Genomic DNA, 16,840 nt, shown 5'->3' with positions numbered 1-16,840 from the left:
ATTGGTGGCTTTTCCATGACAGTAAGAGTCTGTCTGTATTCTATGTCCTTCTGCAGGAGCAAGGTTAGGGAAATAGCTTTAGTTGCAAAGTAATACACCCAGATCTTGGACATATGAATTGCCTGGATGTTTTCAGGTTTTACCCTACTGAAATCTCTTCTCATGGTAAGGGTTGTGTTACCATAAAAAAAGTCAGTTTAGACTTTTGAGAAGGTGCTGCTGCAGCTAATGGTTTTTATGATCTTTATGATAATGTACTCCTTATTGTCTGCTTTACACTCCGAAATGGGTCCTGTAACTTTAGACTAGGTCTGGGAGAGAGGGTAGCCTGGGGAATTCTTTCTTTATTTGTAGCTAGCTTCTTTTTGTCAGCTGAGGCAAGAAGTTTTTCCCGGGACCGTGGCTGGTTCTCCTGGAGCTGCTCAGTTTTTCTCCGGCCCGAAGAACAGAACATCTCCGGAGCCGCGGCCGGCGGGGAGGCTGCAGGGAGAGCGCGTCCCGGAGCTCGGGAGAGGCCGGGCGGGGCTCTGGACACACCGGCTTCCTCCGCAGTGGGAAGGGTCAAACTTCAGCTGCTGCTCCTTTTCTCCCTGTGCTGCCTTGCACTCCACTTGTCAAATAAACAGATTTCTTTTCACTTTCCACCAAAAAGTTCCTTTCGTAGCTGAGGTGTGGGAGGGAGTGCTGAAACCTACCTTCTTTAGAGGAGACATTTCCTCCTAAACTTGTCTCTGAGACAATTCTATGCTGTTTTGTAGTGATTTTTGTGCAGAAACAGTTTTTCCCCCTACAAATACAGAAATGTAAAATACAGTAATAGTTGTCTAACTCTTGTATAACTTTGTTGCATGTAATGAAACATAAATAAGTATATTTGATGGAGAGTGGAGAAAAAGGAACTATAATCCTACTGACAGGTTTCCTATCTTATAATTTCATGATTCAGTACATTTCACCAGAACAATAAAATATACAGAACCTTCTAAAGCAGGCAAGGAATTGAAAATCTTCTTCAATCTATGAAGCTTTGTAGGGTCAAAACTGTCCACATTTATTGTCATCCGTAGAATTCAGGGTGAAGTATTACAGTCCAGAATAAGTACAGTTAACTTTCAGCAATCTATAGCCAGTTCATAGAAGTTTAAAAAATGCTGTAGATGCAGAAATAATTCCCTGTCCAAAAGTAAGCAATGCTGTGCTTGTTGATTTCAAGACAGCTGTTCCAGCTGTTTTTTACTGGGAGGCACAGGCACTAATCATACTGGAAGGTCTAACAGGCTTCATGCAAAGCCAGCAGAGATGGCTCTGAGCTTTAGTTCCAGTGAGGACTGAGGAGTGCAAATACCTCATTGTCCATATATAGACTGGGTTAGACATGTATGTATGTGTGACTTGGGTTCATTTCAGTCAGACATATCTTGGAGGACACACTGGTATTTTCTCTATACTTGTTAAGAACAAATTATTACCCCTTGGAACTATATGGGATATCCCATAGACCCGCAATCCCTTATGTGTCCAGAGACTGAGGTTGTAATATATTTTAAATTTGTATTTGTAAGTAATTTGTACGAGTTTATAGACTATCCATAGATGTTTTTATTTTGTGGCATGAACATGCATTATTTTGTCATATCTTGGCTTAGAAACAGAATAAATAAGTATTTTTTTAATATGTATTTGGCAAATTACTGACTGGAGGGGAAACAAATTCTCAGAATAGAGGACTAGAGGACTACAATGTGACACAGTCTCATGTCAGGTTTGTCAGTTTTACAAAATGGCCCACTGACTCCTGCTAATGGAGGTTGGAAAGTATGCTGTGAATGTAGGATGGGATCCTTTTTCTCCGTAGTGATTAGCACATGACTATAAAACACTACCTTGCTACAAATGAATGTATTCCAGGCTGCTCTGCTATGAACCCTCACTATACTGAAAACTCTGGATAACTTGTGCTGTACAGCTGAAACATTGTGTTGAAATGAAAGACACATCACCTGTATATCAGGAAAGGATTATCTTCTTGGTCATGATCACATTTTCCTTATTCTGTGTAATTTATCCTGTCCTAAAATTTGAAGTTAAAATGTAGACTTCTGTGACATTTGACAGTTGCAGTTAAGTCTGTGTGTTTCTGTAAAGAAATGCCAAGACTTTGTGGGAATTCACATACCAGCAGCTTGACCTAATCTTTGCATCTCTGCTACCAACTTTAGCACCAGGTTCATCAAATTTCAAAGCCATTTCAAATTTCAAAATTATTTTTTATTATCAGAATCTCTCAGTTAATAAGCACATTTAAGTAATACGAGTTTCACGTGCACTGTACCAGCATGAGAGGTTAAATCACTTGGCCTATGCAGCTGCTTGGCTATCTGGCTTTTTTGATTTTACCAGGTACCTACCAGAACCAAATTTTTGCAGGTTGATTAATTTTTGCTGCATCATCTCCCATTTATTTTAAGCCCTTATCTGCTGGAAAGCAGATACTTAAATATTTTTGAAAATAAAACTCCTGTAATGTGTATAATAAAAATTGCTATTTATTTTGTGTACAAGAAGCAGCAATCCTAGAAAAGGTTATCATTGCAATACACATCAGGTCAATACTATTGCATCCACTTTGGTGCTGAGTTCAGTTTCTCTGTTCCTTTTCACTTTTTGACATTAAGAAGTAAGTTGAAAGCATGTTAAGCAACATTAGCTACTAGGACAGGTTTGCTACTGCTAAATGAAAAGGCTTGCAGCTTTTCTGGTGAATCTTTCCCTGGTGAGTTGTTTAGCAAAACCTGTGTTGAACAGATGTAAATGTTAAATAGACATCACATGCCAGAGATTTATATTTAATCACAAATGTTATTTCTAATTCAGAAATAATGGTCCTATTTTGAAGCATTGCTTTTTAATTTTGTTTTCTAAGCAATGGATTTGAATTTTTGTGCTTATTCTTTCAAGTTTTTGTAGTGGTATTTGTACTGAAAAACTCAAAAATAGTTGGTAATAATGCAATTTATTTTTGTTATGTTTTGAGTCTTGCCAAACATGAAATTAATGATACTTTTTAATTTGGTTTTGACACTGTTTCTTACTTTCATACAGCAGAAAACCTTCTGTATTTCTAAGATACACTGGAATCATTGTTGAAATTCTGTTAACAAGAGTGACATAAATTGCATTCCTATTCATTAATGTCACCTTCCGCAAAACACTACACTTTTAAACCCACTTAATTTACCCATTTGCAATTCTTAAAGTGACACAATTTAGTTTTAAGCTCTTCTTTTATTGATTATTCAAGTTCAAAAAAGTAAATTAGGAATTTCCATTTTTTACATGATCAGTAAGCATTTTTTTGTTTCTTGTCTCCACTGCTTTGTTGATGAAGATTTCTCTAGCGGCTCGTGTTACAGCTTTCTGAATAAATGAGTCCAGATCTGAAAACTGTCTTAATTAATAGGAAATTAATAACAGGAAAATCCATAAATAGTAGTCCATAGTATTTTTTATTTTATGACCCTGTGGTTTTTGTGTTTTTCTTGTTTGGTTTTCTCAATTTTTCTTTTTTTAATTATCCTCCAACACTTTTTAAACAGTATCCTAATAAGTCTTTGATTCTATATCATTAATGTTATCTAGATCTCATAGAGAAAAAAACGGTGATTTTTTTTCTGGTCAGACCCATAGACTTAGTTTACTGCTATTGACAGTTACTTGTAGCTCTTCTTATTTTTTCCCCTAGTAATATTTACTTTAAATTCTATGTAATTCCTGTTGTATAAAATACAGGAAGAATATGAAGACCAGAAGCATTTAGTCTAGATTTCGTTTGGTAGTTCTGTATGTGTTACTCATAGTAATTTAAGAATTTCATATAGTTTTGCTGTCTGTAAGCTTCACTTAAAAACTTTCTATGACAGAGAAGTAATTCATAAAATGATTTTAAAAGAAATCTATATTGATTCTTTTCTCACATCTAGTTTGCATCATGGAAACATATAGCTAGAGGGTGTTCAAGAGCTCATTTATCAAATTCATAGTCCTATCTCAAATTAGATTTACTTAGATTTATTCCAGCCTTCCTAGTTTTACCCAGGTTTGGTAATCTAGTAGCTTTCTCACACACCTTATTCCATTGGTCTCTACCTGTACCACTGGAATTTCTTCCTCAGCACTGAAACTAAATTCTCCTTACTCAGCACTGAAATTAAATCCTCCTCACATGGAGAACACACTGTACTTTTCTTGTTTGCTGCAGCTTCTGAGTGTTTTAGAGCCACAATCACATGATCCCCAGCCTTCCTTTTTCACATTAAGCAGCTCCCAGTTCTTCTCCCTTGTCAGGTTCCTTAAGGCTCGTCTCATTCTCTTTAATTTTTTTCTGAAACTTCTATATTTGTGTCTTAACGTTGTCGAATTGCTACATCCCATACTGGAAAATGTACTGCAACTGGGTCCATGCGGCCACTGCATATAAAGGGGCTGCTTCACATTTGGCAGACAATGTTCTTGTTTATATCTTGGTCTCCAACTGCAGGCATTTGCAAATTCCTTCCAGCATGATCCATGTATCTCTTCATAGAAGTGTGAAGTGTGCTCTCTCTTTCCACCTCTGCATATTGGCTGACAAAAAATTTATATACATTTACATTTGTGTCAATATTCGAAGTCTTCTTGCTTATCCTGTTTTGTATTTTGTGAGAGGCCATCTTGTTAAACCATGTGAAACAAAGCAAGAACTGCCCCTTCTTCCATCAGGCAATAACTTTCACCGTCAGAAACCCCATAGCGTAATTATCTGTGGTTGTTCCATGCTCACTTCTCCATTACATATTTTTAATTAATGCTCAGTATTCAAGGGGAGAAATATACAAGTAATCATAAGCAAACACAAAAATATTAATATTTATTCATAAGGGTTTGTATAAACAAAAATTAATTTTTGAGACAGAGCATTAGAGAAAACTCTCAAAAATTTTCACAGAACTGAGGTTCTTACAGCCAGTTTATAAATCTCCTATTTTTATTTGGATGTGTGTCGTGGTTGCGGGGGAGGTGAATTTTTTCCAGGGGGATGTAGGCAGACCAATCAGTGATCAGCTTTTCTGCTGGCACCTGGATTGGTCACTCGGAGATTTGGACACGCCTCTGAGGACACAAAGAGTTAAAAGCAGGAGTCTAGGGGGTTCGGTCTGTTTTGGGTTCCGGTTTCAGCAGTGGAAACATCTCCTCTCCCCTGCTCAGCTCTGGGCTGAGTGGGGGAGGGGGAAGCCACGTGGCCAGGCTCAGGACCACCACGCGGTGGAACTGAAGTAAGCTGGGGCCCGGGGGGAAAAGAGAATGGACAGGACTGGAACTGAGCTGCCCCGTCCAGGATGGAGGGGTGGAAAACTGTGGAAGTGCCTTCTGTGTGTGCTCACTCCCCTCCTCCCCCCCAAACTCCGGGAGAAGGTGCCCAGCCACGTGGGATTTGCCCAGCCTGGGAGTGCCTGAGCCTGCACCCTGCCGAGAAAAAACTGTTAACCCTTGCTTGGCAGAAAGAAACTTTTCTTAGACATTGATTCTCATGACTGGTGGTTTCGGAGAGAGGGAAGCGGCCTGAGACTGAGATGATAAAGCATGATTGGAAGGAACCCGATGGAAGAATGAGAGGAGTAGCCTTTGGAGCTGGACTTCTCTTGCATAATGTCAGCCATGGACTGAACTTAAGTCTCTTTTGAACATAAACTGCATTTTTGGGTGGATGCAGCTGCCCTTGCTTTTGCTACAGTGACTGGCACTTGAAGAGTTGGAGCGAGCAGAGAAGAGAGGGGGAGGGTGAGGTGGCGCCCTCTGCCCTCAGGGCAGACCTGCTCCTAGAACCCCGGCCCCTGGGTAAAAAGGGGAGAGCTCGGCATGCAGCATCCTTAAAAAGCCCTGTATGCAGCTTTGGCCTATGAGACAGCGGTGAGAGCGCTGGACACAGGAAAAAGAGAGAGTCACCCTGGCAGACTTCTCCAGGCGGTGCCACGGGTGACATGGGAACACATAAGGAGTAGACCTGTGTGTTCTGGAGAACAGTCTGTGGTGCCAGAGAGACTCCTCTCTCCCTTGCTGAATTGAAGATTAGTTTTTTTTGAGTGGTGATTGTTTGATCTAAAACCCAAAGGTTGGTCTGTGAAAAGTGATGGGTGGGGAGGTAGAAACTGGGAGAAGAAATGTTCTAAGAAGTTTTTATTTCTGTCTCTGTGTGTGTTTAAGAGTATTTCTGTCCCTGTTCTTATGTAATTAATAAAGTTTTGGTGGGTTTTTTTTTTGTTTTCAAGATTTAAGCCTGCTCTTCTCTGTTCCTGATCACATCCCACAGGAGTTGTTAGAGAAAAAACATATATTCATGGGTGCATTAACATCTGGCCAGTGCCAACCCATGACAATGTGATAAGCTAGAAACAAAGGACAAAAAAAAAAAAAAAGAAGAAAATTTTACATTAAATTAATGTGAAAATTGCATTCACCAATCTGTGACACAAAATCACATATATATTAGTGAATTAGCAAATGAATGGATGAAATTATGTCCCAATAATTAATAAATTACATGCAAGCAAGGATTAAAAACATTGTCTTTTCCTGATCTCCCTTATAAAGTGAATTAGTCATTCATCTTTCTGGTTAGTTTTTCCTTTACTTGATTCATATAACACTAAGTATTACAAGAAATTTTTCTCAGTCAGTACTATGAAGAACAGCATCATTTACACAACATTTCAGTCTCCATAAAAATAGGTTTTGTTCTTTATCTGTTCGTTTTTGCCTTATCATCTGTTGACATGAATTTCAGAAACCTGAGCTGTTCTTTGCAAGTTCCTCCATGTGCAGATGAAAAATACACACTGTGAGGTAAGTTCTTCACTGTGACCCAGAACTACAGCTCTTCTCTGGAACTATACCATGCTTCATTTACAAAATGCCACCTTCTGGAATAAGTAATCAGTTTCACATTTTAGGTAGCTGCTAGCCTTAAATATATTAACATATTTTAAAATTGAAAGCAGGTCTTATGGGTGTTCAGCTTCACAGAAATAGAAAAAAGGTGGGGTTTTATTCCTCTGGAACATGTGAATCAGAATGACGTAATCTTCCATGTATGATTACAACGCAAAATCAGTAGGTCATAATCCACACGTGAGTGTATGCTGTATGAAATTTATTCTTAAATATTCTTTAAATGTATTTTAAGGCAACACAATTTACTGAAATTTATTCATATTGCACATTTATATTCTCCATTAATTATGAATAACAAGTAACAAAAATGTGCACAATTCTTTTCATTATTTTACATTTTCCTGACCTGTGACAGATCAGCAAACTGGTATTCCTAATAAAATATTATTGCAGATATGAAACTCCAAAACATCTATATCTGCAGCTTTAAAAGTCTGATTGCTGGAATTGTTTCACCAGTTACTTGAAGTGAGAATTCTAGCCAAAAACTGTATCAAAACCCAAAGAAAATAATACGCAGAAACCAGTATCTAATGAATCCATATGATACTTGGCATATATTTTTTATTAATATCTTTTTATTAGGACATAAAAATTTTGGCTGATTACTTGTTCATTGAAAATAATAATGCAACTTAAACTTTCTTTCGTGGAGTTTGGATGTAGTTTTCTGTGTAGTAATGAAAAAAAGTAATAAAACTCTACCATCAGAATTTTTCATTGCAGAAACACAGATGTTGACCACTCTGCCTTATTATCCTTCGTTAGTTGTGCTAATATACATTAGTTGTGCTGACTTAGTGTCAGTGTTGTAGAGATGTTCATTCCACTGACCTGAAAGCATGGATGGATCTGTGATTCCATACATATGCATAGTCCTGAACGTAGAAGATGGGGGTTGAAAGAGAAGCATGAATGGCATATTACTGGCCTTTTTCATCTGGAGTCTCTAAAATGTAGAAGTCCTGTTTTGCTAATGATCTGTTTGAAGAAGGGGTAATATTTAGCCAAAAGGACTATTTTCCCTTCACAAGTGACTTCAAAAATAACTAGATAGTGTATTAGAGGCTAGAGTTCAGCTAAAGCAATAAAAAACTTCTGCACATTTTATCCAAGAATCTTAGAACTTCCCTAATTATGTTAATAAAATATATCCCATAACCTTGCAGCAGTTCTAGAATTATTATCCCATTTTACTGTGAATATTAAGATAAGGTCACACACATTTTTTGACATAATCTTGAGTGAAAACTCATATATTCTGACCTTATTGTATGGATAAAGAATGCTGCATATCTTTATCCATAAAAGGTCAGGATATATGACCTTTATCCATAGGGTCATCAGTAATACAAATGCAGCAACTATTTTAAGCTAGCACTATATTCAGGAAATGTAGTCCATTTTCTTTAAAGCCTTTTCTTTTCAATAGCTTCTGTTTAAAGAATCTTCATTACCTGGAATTATATCAAGAATGATATATACAAAATTTTAATGATTAGATCACAGGCCTTTAAGGCTAGGTCTAGGGTAATTCAGTATGTGTTTTTCAATAGTGATGTGTCTTTTTCAGTTTGTAACATTCCTGTTATCAAAAGATGCAAGCTGTGTGATCATAATGAGAAAAAAAATCTAGCCAAATAATGATAGACTACTTAATTTTTTCTGTGTCTTTTTGGAAGGGTTACTAGAAAATAATAATAAAAAATAAGCTTTAGGATTACCTTTGTAATGTTTAGCTTAAATCAACCACTTTTTGAAGAGGCATTCATATGCCACCTCAGGCATCCTCTTGAAATCCCACCTGTGAACAGCAACACATTTAAAAGCTATAATCAAGCTAACATTATCTTTGGCAGAAGAAGAATTTTAGTGTGAACTCTAGATTCCATGCTAGAGAGAAGCTCAGAACAGGTGTTACACCATGAAATCTTGAGTATAATGCAAATGAAGGAAAGTTAATTTCACTGTTATACCCACTTTTTTACAATAGGTGCACACTCAGTTTTTATTTAGCTTCTGCCTGATCTGAATCTTGGAGCTAATCTCTGTGAAGGAAGAGGTTGGTTAGGAATGTATGCATTTGAAAGGTTTCCATTTTTCAAAACTCAGTGAACAGTAACTATTATTGACCCCTTAATGAAGGAATGGGACCACTGTTGGGCTAATAACGATTTAATACTCAGATAAACATCAGACTCCGTGAGATTTTAGAGGAGAAAGAAGTCAGCCATAGCTCAAAAGTAGTCACAAGTTTCTTTGGTACAAGACAATATATAACATTCTGATCCAATGGAAAGTTGCCACAGAGTTTATTTTGTTTTTGTAACCTATCACCTCTACTTAATTCTGCCACATTGAGTATACTTTTATCCAATGGCTTTTTATCTCACACAGGCACAGATACTTCTATTATAACATCTAAACTCTTAGATTACTCTCTAAAATCACATTACTATACTTTAAAACTCTTCACTATCTTACCCAATACAGATTCTTACTTATTTAAAGCAGATTCTTACTTGCAACTATAGAAACATAAGTTTATAATTTTTTAAATTTAAAATAATTTTTTTTTGCCTAATGTCTGTTTTCTGCCTTTGTTTTTACATCAATCCATGCTTCTCCCAAGGCTGCAAATCAAGCCCTTCAGTATCTGAGTAATTTTCAATCTTTTCATTTCATACAAAACACTTTCATTTTTTTTTTTTTTAAAAAGTGATTTTAGAACTACCTTGTAGGTATTTCAGGCCTGAATGGCATTTCAAATATGTCTTTTGTTGGTCAAAGTTAAGTCACAAAAGCCATGACCAAATAAATTCTTGCATTTTGAAAAGGTCATGGACAATAGTGAAGAGCATGTAAACTGCAATGTCACAAGGTGAAATGGTTCATCTAATGTATAATATCATCTTTGCTTCAGTGGGCAATATTTGCAAAAAAGGTGAAACTCATCTGAAACAAACACATTAGATATACAACATTTTGCCTTATTGGAATAGGTTTCTGACCTTAAGTAGCAACTTACCACCCTGAAGTAAGAAAAGCAAAACCTCTGGCAAAAAAGATTTTGAATGGTTTGTCTGCAAACCAGGGGGTCTCCGTTTCCTATTTTGCCTTATAAATATATTCAAGTATACAACCTCTCTTTAGACATTTAAATGCTGTATCTTTGTTCAAAACTTAGTGGTCCATTCCCAACATATTGCTTTACTGCTACTTACAATTAAATCCCCCATTGGAACATCTGTGTTTTAACAGAAAGAAGGATAATGTTTCCAATGTGGGCTTCCTCTTGTTATAGTTGCTGTAAATATATAATTATTCAGCAACAGATGAAGTGATAGGAACTCACCTAGTGAACTCCTACCTAGGGAAGGGGAGACTCAGATACCTTGCTCCAAATTTCCTCATGGAAGATGTTCTTATGCTTCGTATGTTCTGGACTTAACAGGACATTGTAATGGTGATCGACTCTTCAGCATCACATCTAGTCTGATATGAACCCCAAAAGAAATCAGGTGCAGCAGTCTAGCAGTCCTGTAATCATCATATGCCTACACTAGGCTTTTATGGTATAATTTCAAACATGTTCTTGGCATTCTTTCAGCTCTGATTTTCGAAATCAAAGTATAATTTCCTCTTAGCTGATGAGATTGTGGGTTTTAATGTGGAGGAAAGATGCTAGTTCACATCTTTTTCTTGGATTTGTAAAAGTATTGTGCATAAAAACTCAAAAATCATTAATCCACTTTGAGAAAAATGTTTGTCAAACAGATCTGTAGTCTTCCTAGGCAGTAGGACACCACTGTGTGGCAAAGCTATAGCCTAGAAAATATTTCAGTTTTGCCCCTCTCAAACACCATTGACATCTCTTCTACCTCTGTCAGGATGGTTTTATACCTTCAGCTTCCATATGTCTGCATTCATATTCGGAAAGACATTTTGGTACTACTATTACTTTGATTGTATTATATTTTCTTTTCTTTTTTTAAAATTAAATTTTATTTTATTTTATTTTATTTTATTTTATTTTATTTTATTTTATTTTATTTTATTTTATTTTATTTTATTTTATTTCTGTTGTTGAGGAGTCAAGAGATTATAAATTTTTTCCCTCTCACAGATATTCTCAAAATTGAAAGTGCTAAGCATTTAGAAAACCCAACCAACAAATATGGTCAAGTAATCTTAATCCTATCTCTTTATAGTTACCAGATTGTTTCCTATGAGTTTTTTTTACATCACAAAGAAAGAAAGTTTTACTTAATACTGTTATAGAGGTTTTTTAGTGTGGACAAACTCACAAGAGAAAATATCATGTTATTGATTTAAAATCATAAAATGTAAAGGCTGCATTTTCTACTGAATTCATAGCTGGCATTACATTTTTGTATGTTAAATATATTGTAAGTATCATGAGAAAAAATAACCTCAGATACCTGAAATTATAACACATTTTTAGATAAACTGTAAGAATAATATGTAAGTTTTAATCAACATACCTATCATATTTATGACGTTGTCATGGCAGCATTGCAATATCAGGGTAAAGTCATGTTCAGAATACTCCCACAACTTTCTGCTTGTTGTTGTTAGTGAACCGAAACACAAATGTTTCAGAGGTCAGACTTATCTTTTCAATCATAGAATCAATATATCCAGGGGCAGGTTTCACTGAGCATCCCAAGGTACTTTGCATGACTGAGTGCATTGCTAAAATTTTTAGGAGCATTAAGTGGATTAAGACCAACATTTTGTCTCTTCTACAGCTTCAGAGAAGGCTATGACAAGGCAAAGTAGTTATGCTCAATCATTCTGTTGTCATCAGAGCATAAACAGTCCCCTAGTTAATTGTCAATAATGACATTGCAGTACACACTGTTAATGTTAAATATAGATACTTTGATATTTTATCTATAAATATAGATTGATTCATTCCACTGTCTGATCATGTGTTGTTCTTGATGTATTACTGTAATGAATTACTTTTATAGTGGTCCTTTACTTTGTCAATATTTGTATCATGTGAATAACCTCTATGAAATCCTGACAACCCTAATGTGAAGGGAAAATTTCTATTTTCTCTATGTAACACTAAAGAAATATCTGTATGTTCTGGAAGCATGTGTGGTTTTGTAAGTGTCTGTAAAAAAAATTAGAAAAACTATTATATTATTCTGAATTTTTCTTAATGCTCATGCATTTCTTAGCTCTAAACTACAATTAAATATTTCTCACCAGCAAAGTGATTGATCATAATGTTTGCTGGACTCTACTGACAGCATGTACTGTTGTCTCTCAATTAACCTACTGGTAGAAGGACATTCTGGTTCTAGTCATTAGTGCAATAGGCTATTCAAATTACTGGGTAGCACCTGGAATTTAAGATTCCCAGGGCTGTGCTTGTTATGATAAATAATGAGTGTTGCCCCTATAATATTTTGATTTTTGCTATGTTTTCATAAAATATTTGAATATTCAGCAAGGTGCCTGACCTCTGCTCTTCAGAATTTTCATCCCAGAACCATTTATTCAGGCACTTCAGACCTGACTGAATTTTACAATAATCCTTAATTAGTGCTGAAGCTTCCTGAGGGGAAATACAGTTTCCTGTTTTGAGGCATATCCTACAGTTGGAGCTCAAAGAGTGGCGATGGAAATGCTGCAGGATTCCTATTTGTGCGGAAAAAAGAAGAGACTATTCCTTTATAAAACCTTGATAAAATTTAGCTTTAGAAAATCTTTTGTATTTGGGATTGCATACATATTAAATGCCTCTGGCTAGAGAAAAGTAGTTTTGTGGTCTGTATATACATTTGGTTTTTATCATTTCACACCCACTCAGTAAGGGCAGTATTTTCTATTATGGTTTTACAAAGAATCCAGACTGCCTGAGTAGTTAACAGGCAATTTTATCTTTGATTCCAATTAGTTCACTTTCTAAGTATCATCTACACCATGTAGAGTCCTTCATACTTTAGGACTAGTGGGCCAGAAGAGACTACTGATGTAACTTAGTACTGACTTTGGCTGGGATGGAGTTAACTTGTGTCATAACAGACCACAAAGTTTTGTGGTTTGGGTTTGTGACTAAACCAATATTGATAACGCACTGCTATTTTGACCATTTCTGAGCAGTGCTTGCAACAGCATCAAGGTTTTCTCCACATAAAGACTTTTTCTAGACTGCTCTCGTTTCTCCAGCAACTGCACTGGAGTGGGCAGGGAGATGGGAAGGGACACGACTGAGACAGCTGTCCCAGGGTGAGTTCTGTGCCACATAATGTCACACTCACCATTAAAACCTGGGACAGGAAGAAGAATAGGAATTTTTGTCTTCCTAAGTCGCAGTTGCTGAGCAACTGACTGGGCACTGATCTGCTTGTGGCAGGAGATGAGGAATTCCCTTTGTGTTGCTTGTTGTTCTCCCTTTTCCTCCTCCTCCTACATTGTTTTTCCTTAATGCAAAAATTGTCCACTTCTGCTCTTTCTGTTATCTCTTCCTTGCTGTTGGGGAGGTGCAGAATGAGCAAGCAGCCAGCACTGTAAATAAATATTACACAAACACACATTAATATGTGGGTTCACAGATGCACGTGTGTAATTTGTTAAACTATGCTATTTGGATCACTACCATTAGAGTGAGGAACCATGATATGTGATAGCAACAGAGGTTGTACCTCTGATTTGTAGTAACAGGTAAAAAACTAGGTGATGAATTAGACTCCATCGATATCTCTGTGCATCTCTCCCAGTTGCCACAAGGTGTTTGACAAAACCTGGCTCTGATGCAAAAATCTAAGGTGACTCTCTTGAATGTAACACAAGATGTTTAGCATCTCAAGCTTATTTATGCGCTGCAAGAGGCTGTTTGCTGGAAATAAGTGCAAATTGCAGAGCTGAAGAAACCAGGCATTATTATTTCCAGGTGTGTTTCTGGAAATATCTCTCTCTATATATATGTAGGCAAATTATTTTTTGACCTTTAGGAGAGCTGATTAAAGGAAAGTTCTGCCTTCACCTTCGTTGCACAAACTCTGCAGTTTTAATGTGATTTTTGAATAAATTTTAACAATAAGTCAAATGAAGCCGCCTTAGTCATTACAGAGCACTCCATTTAAATAATATTTTTCACTATATTTCTAGCTATAAATCAAATAAAAGGTTAAAATACTACTTTCAAAATATTATAAAATTGGAAGAAAAAGCATTATTTAGATACGAGAGTGCTCCTTCTAGATGGTTGAACATTCACAATAAACTGATATAAGGAATACAAATATTTTCTTATCAAATAGTTTTACAATGAAATACACTATTGACCAGTTTTGGTTTTACAAACAGAAATGTCTTCTAGTAACAGTCAAAGCCTGAAGAATTCTGCCACAAATTGTTGCTGCAAATTTCTTAAAAACCATACTGGTATTTTATATCAAAAATACAGCAATAAACATAAGAATCTGTGGGATGTTCAAGGGTGAACATTTCCAGCAGATCAAGTAAGGTGATCCTGCCCCTCTACTCAGACCTCATGAGATGTATTTGGAGTTCTATGTCCAGTTCTGGCTTCCTCAATACAAGAGAGATGTGAAGCTCTGGAGTGGGTCCAGTGGAAGGCTACAAAGATAGGGAACAGGAGCATCCCTCTGGTGAGGAATGGCTGAGGGAGCTGAGTCTGTTGTCTTGAGAAGAGACAACTAAGAGGGAACCTCATCAGTGCCTGTTAATGTGAAGGGAGCTGTCAGAGAATGCACCAGACTTTGCTCAGAGGTGCCAGGCAATGGCACAAGAGGCAATGGGCAGAAACTGATGCATGGGAATGTCCACCTGAATATGAGGAACAGCTTTACATCTTCACTGGAACATGTGGTTGTTATGTTCTGCTGAGGGAGTCTGCAAGGAGTTCTATTCAGAATTAGATGGTCAGGAACAAAATTAGGCCAAATGAGACAAACTTTGTATCTGAGAATCATTTATTGGTAACAAAAAGCAAAAATAAAAAGGAGTTACCCAAATGAAAGAGGGCTGGAAAAGACAAAAAAGATGGAACAGAAACGGAAAAGGGATGGGGGGTGTGAAAAATGTGAAATGATTAATTCATGTTCTTATGGTTAATGATAAATTGAAAACTATAAAAACTGTATATATGTGTGTGTTGTATGAAAGTATAAGTTTCAGGATACCTTGTAACATTTTGTTAAACCAAACTATGAAAAGGCAGGCACCACCCCAGAAGCTCACATTCAGAAATAGACAAAAGGTTTACGGAAAACCGGCAGTCTCCTCAATCACCGGGAGGAGACCCGTCAAGATGAGGTGGCAGGACCATCAACACCCCAGCTGACACCCTCACCGAGCATCAAGCATCATCATCCATATCTCGGACCATTCATCAGCCATGAGGATCTATAGAAACTGGACATTAACATATGAACTAAGAAAAAGAACTCTGTCCAGCCTGGTCAAAGACACCCTTGGATTTGAATAGCTAGCTGGGACACAAAGGAAAATATGGGGAAATACTGCCAAGGGCAGAATAAAATGTATAAAAACCAAGCCCTGAACCGGGCAAATTTGTGAACCTGGGGGGAGGCAGCAGACGGCCAGGTTCTGTGTCTCAAGGTTCACCCTTGGCATTTTCCCAGGAAAAAGACTGTCAAGTATCTCCACTGTTGGTGGGTTTACCAAAATTCTGTAATTCGATCTTTTGTTAATAAACCAAATTATTTTAATTGGACTATTGTATTGGCATTTATAACAGGAGGGCATTCGAGAAGGGAAGAGAAGCGAGACAGAGACGAAGCAGGCGTTCCCACCAGTCCATCAGGGAATGCCATCGGCTCCACGTGCCGGAGGTGGATGTGCTGCCTGCTGAGGAGCCCACGCAGCTCCCAGAAAGCCGCGGCTTCCCCGGGGCGGGTCCGCAGCAACAGCGGCCGGGCAGGCCTGGAGCAGGGCCTGGAGAGGAGCGGCAGGGCTGGACAGGGCCCAGCGAGGATTGCAGCCAGCACCGGACAGGGGCGGCTCGGCAGGGACACCGGGAGGCAGGACGGGCACGGGGAGAGCCAGAGCCAGCCGAGGGTAGGAGGGCCAAAAGGCAGGCTGGGGCCAGGGCAAAGGGATGAAAAACGGGCCAGGGCCAGACCAAAGGAGCGCGCTCACCAGCGAGCCTCAGCGACCTGGACACAAAACGAAAAAGCTCAAGACCTGAAAGGCCTGGAGCAGCGCTTTTTATGGTCGCTGGCCCCTCCCAAAATCTGCCTGCTGACAGGAGACCACGGGCCCAGTCCAACCTTCCACTGCAATCCATGCCATCTGATTCCCGAAGCTTCTCTGGGGAGTGCAGTCTCCTGTTGCCCGCCTGTCCCATGGGAGGGGTTACCAGGCAAAGTCCCCTCGGAGACAGGGCTTTCTCCCACCTTCTAGCTGCCTCCTGCAAGCAGCACATGTGCACTCCCTCCCCCACACGTCTGATAATCGGTGTTGAGACAAATCAAAACTAAATTGGTCCTCACAGCTGTCCGGAGAGGTTGCAAGTTTTCCACACTGGAGATAAGCAAGAACCATCTGTGTGGAATCTGTGCCATGTGTTCTGGGGTAGCCCTGCTTCAGCAGGGAGGCTGGACCAGCTTACCCATTCTGTAATTCAGTGATTCAGTCACTGAGTGATTCAGTGAGCACAGTGGACTGCATCCTCCTGTGAATTAGCACTGGGCATTTCGAAGTTCACTGCAGTCTGAGTAGGAAGGGTTAATTCTAGTACCCTGGTTAATTCTCATTCCTCTAATTCTTGTAGAATTAGTGGGACAAGATTGTGTGGACTGAGCAGTTTGGACCACCTTTTGTGAAT

This window comes from Prinia subflava, chromosome Z, assembly GCF_021018805.1.
Source record: "Prinia subflava isolate CZ2003 ecotype Zambia chromosome Z, Cam_Psub_1.2, whole genome shotgun sequence".
NCBI classification, from domain to species: Eukaryota; Metazoa; Chordata; class Aves; order Passeriformes; family Cisticolidae; genus Prinia; species Prinia subflava.
The sequence above is the reverse complement of the archived record's forward strand: the minus strand, read 5'-3'. Positions refer to the sequence as shown.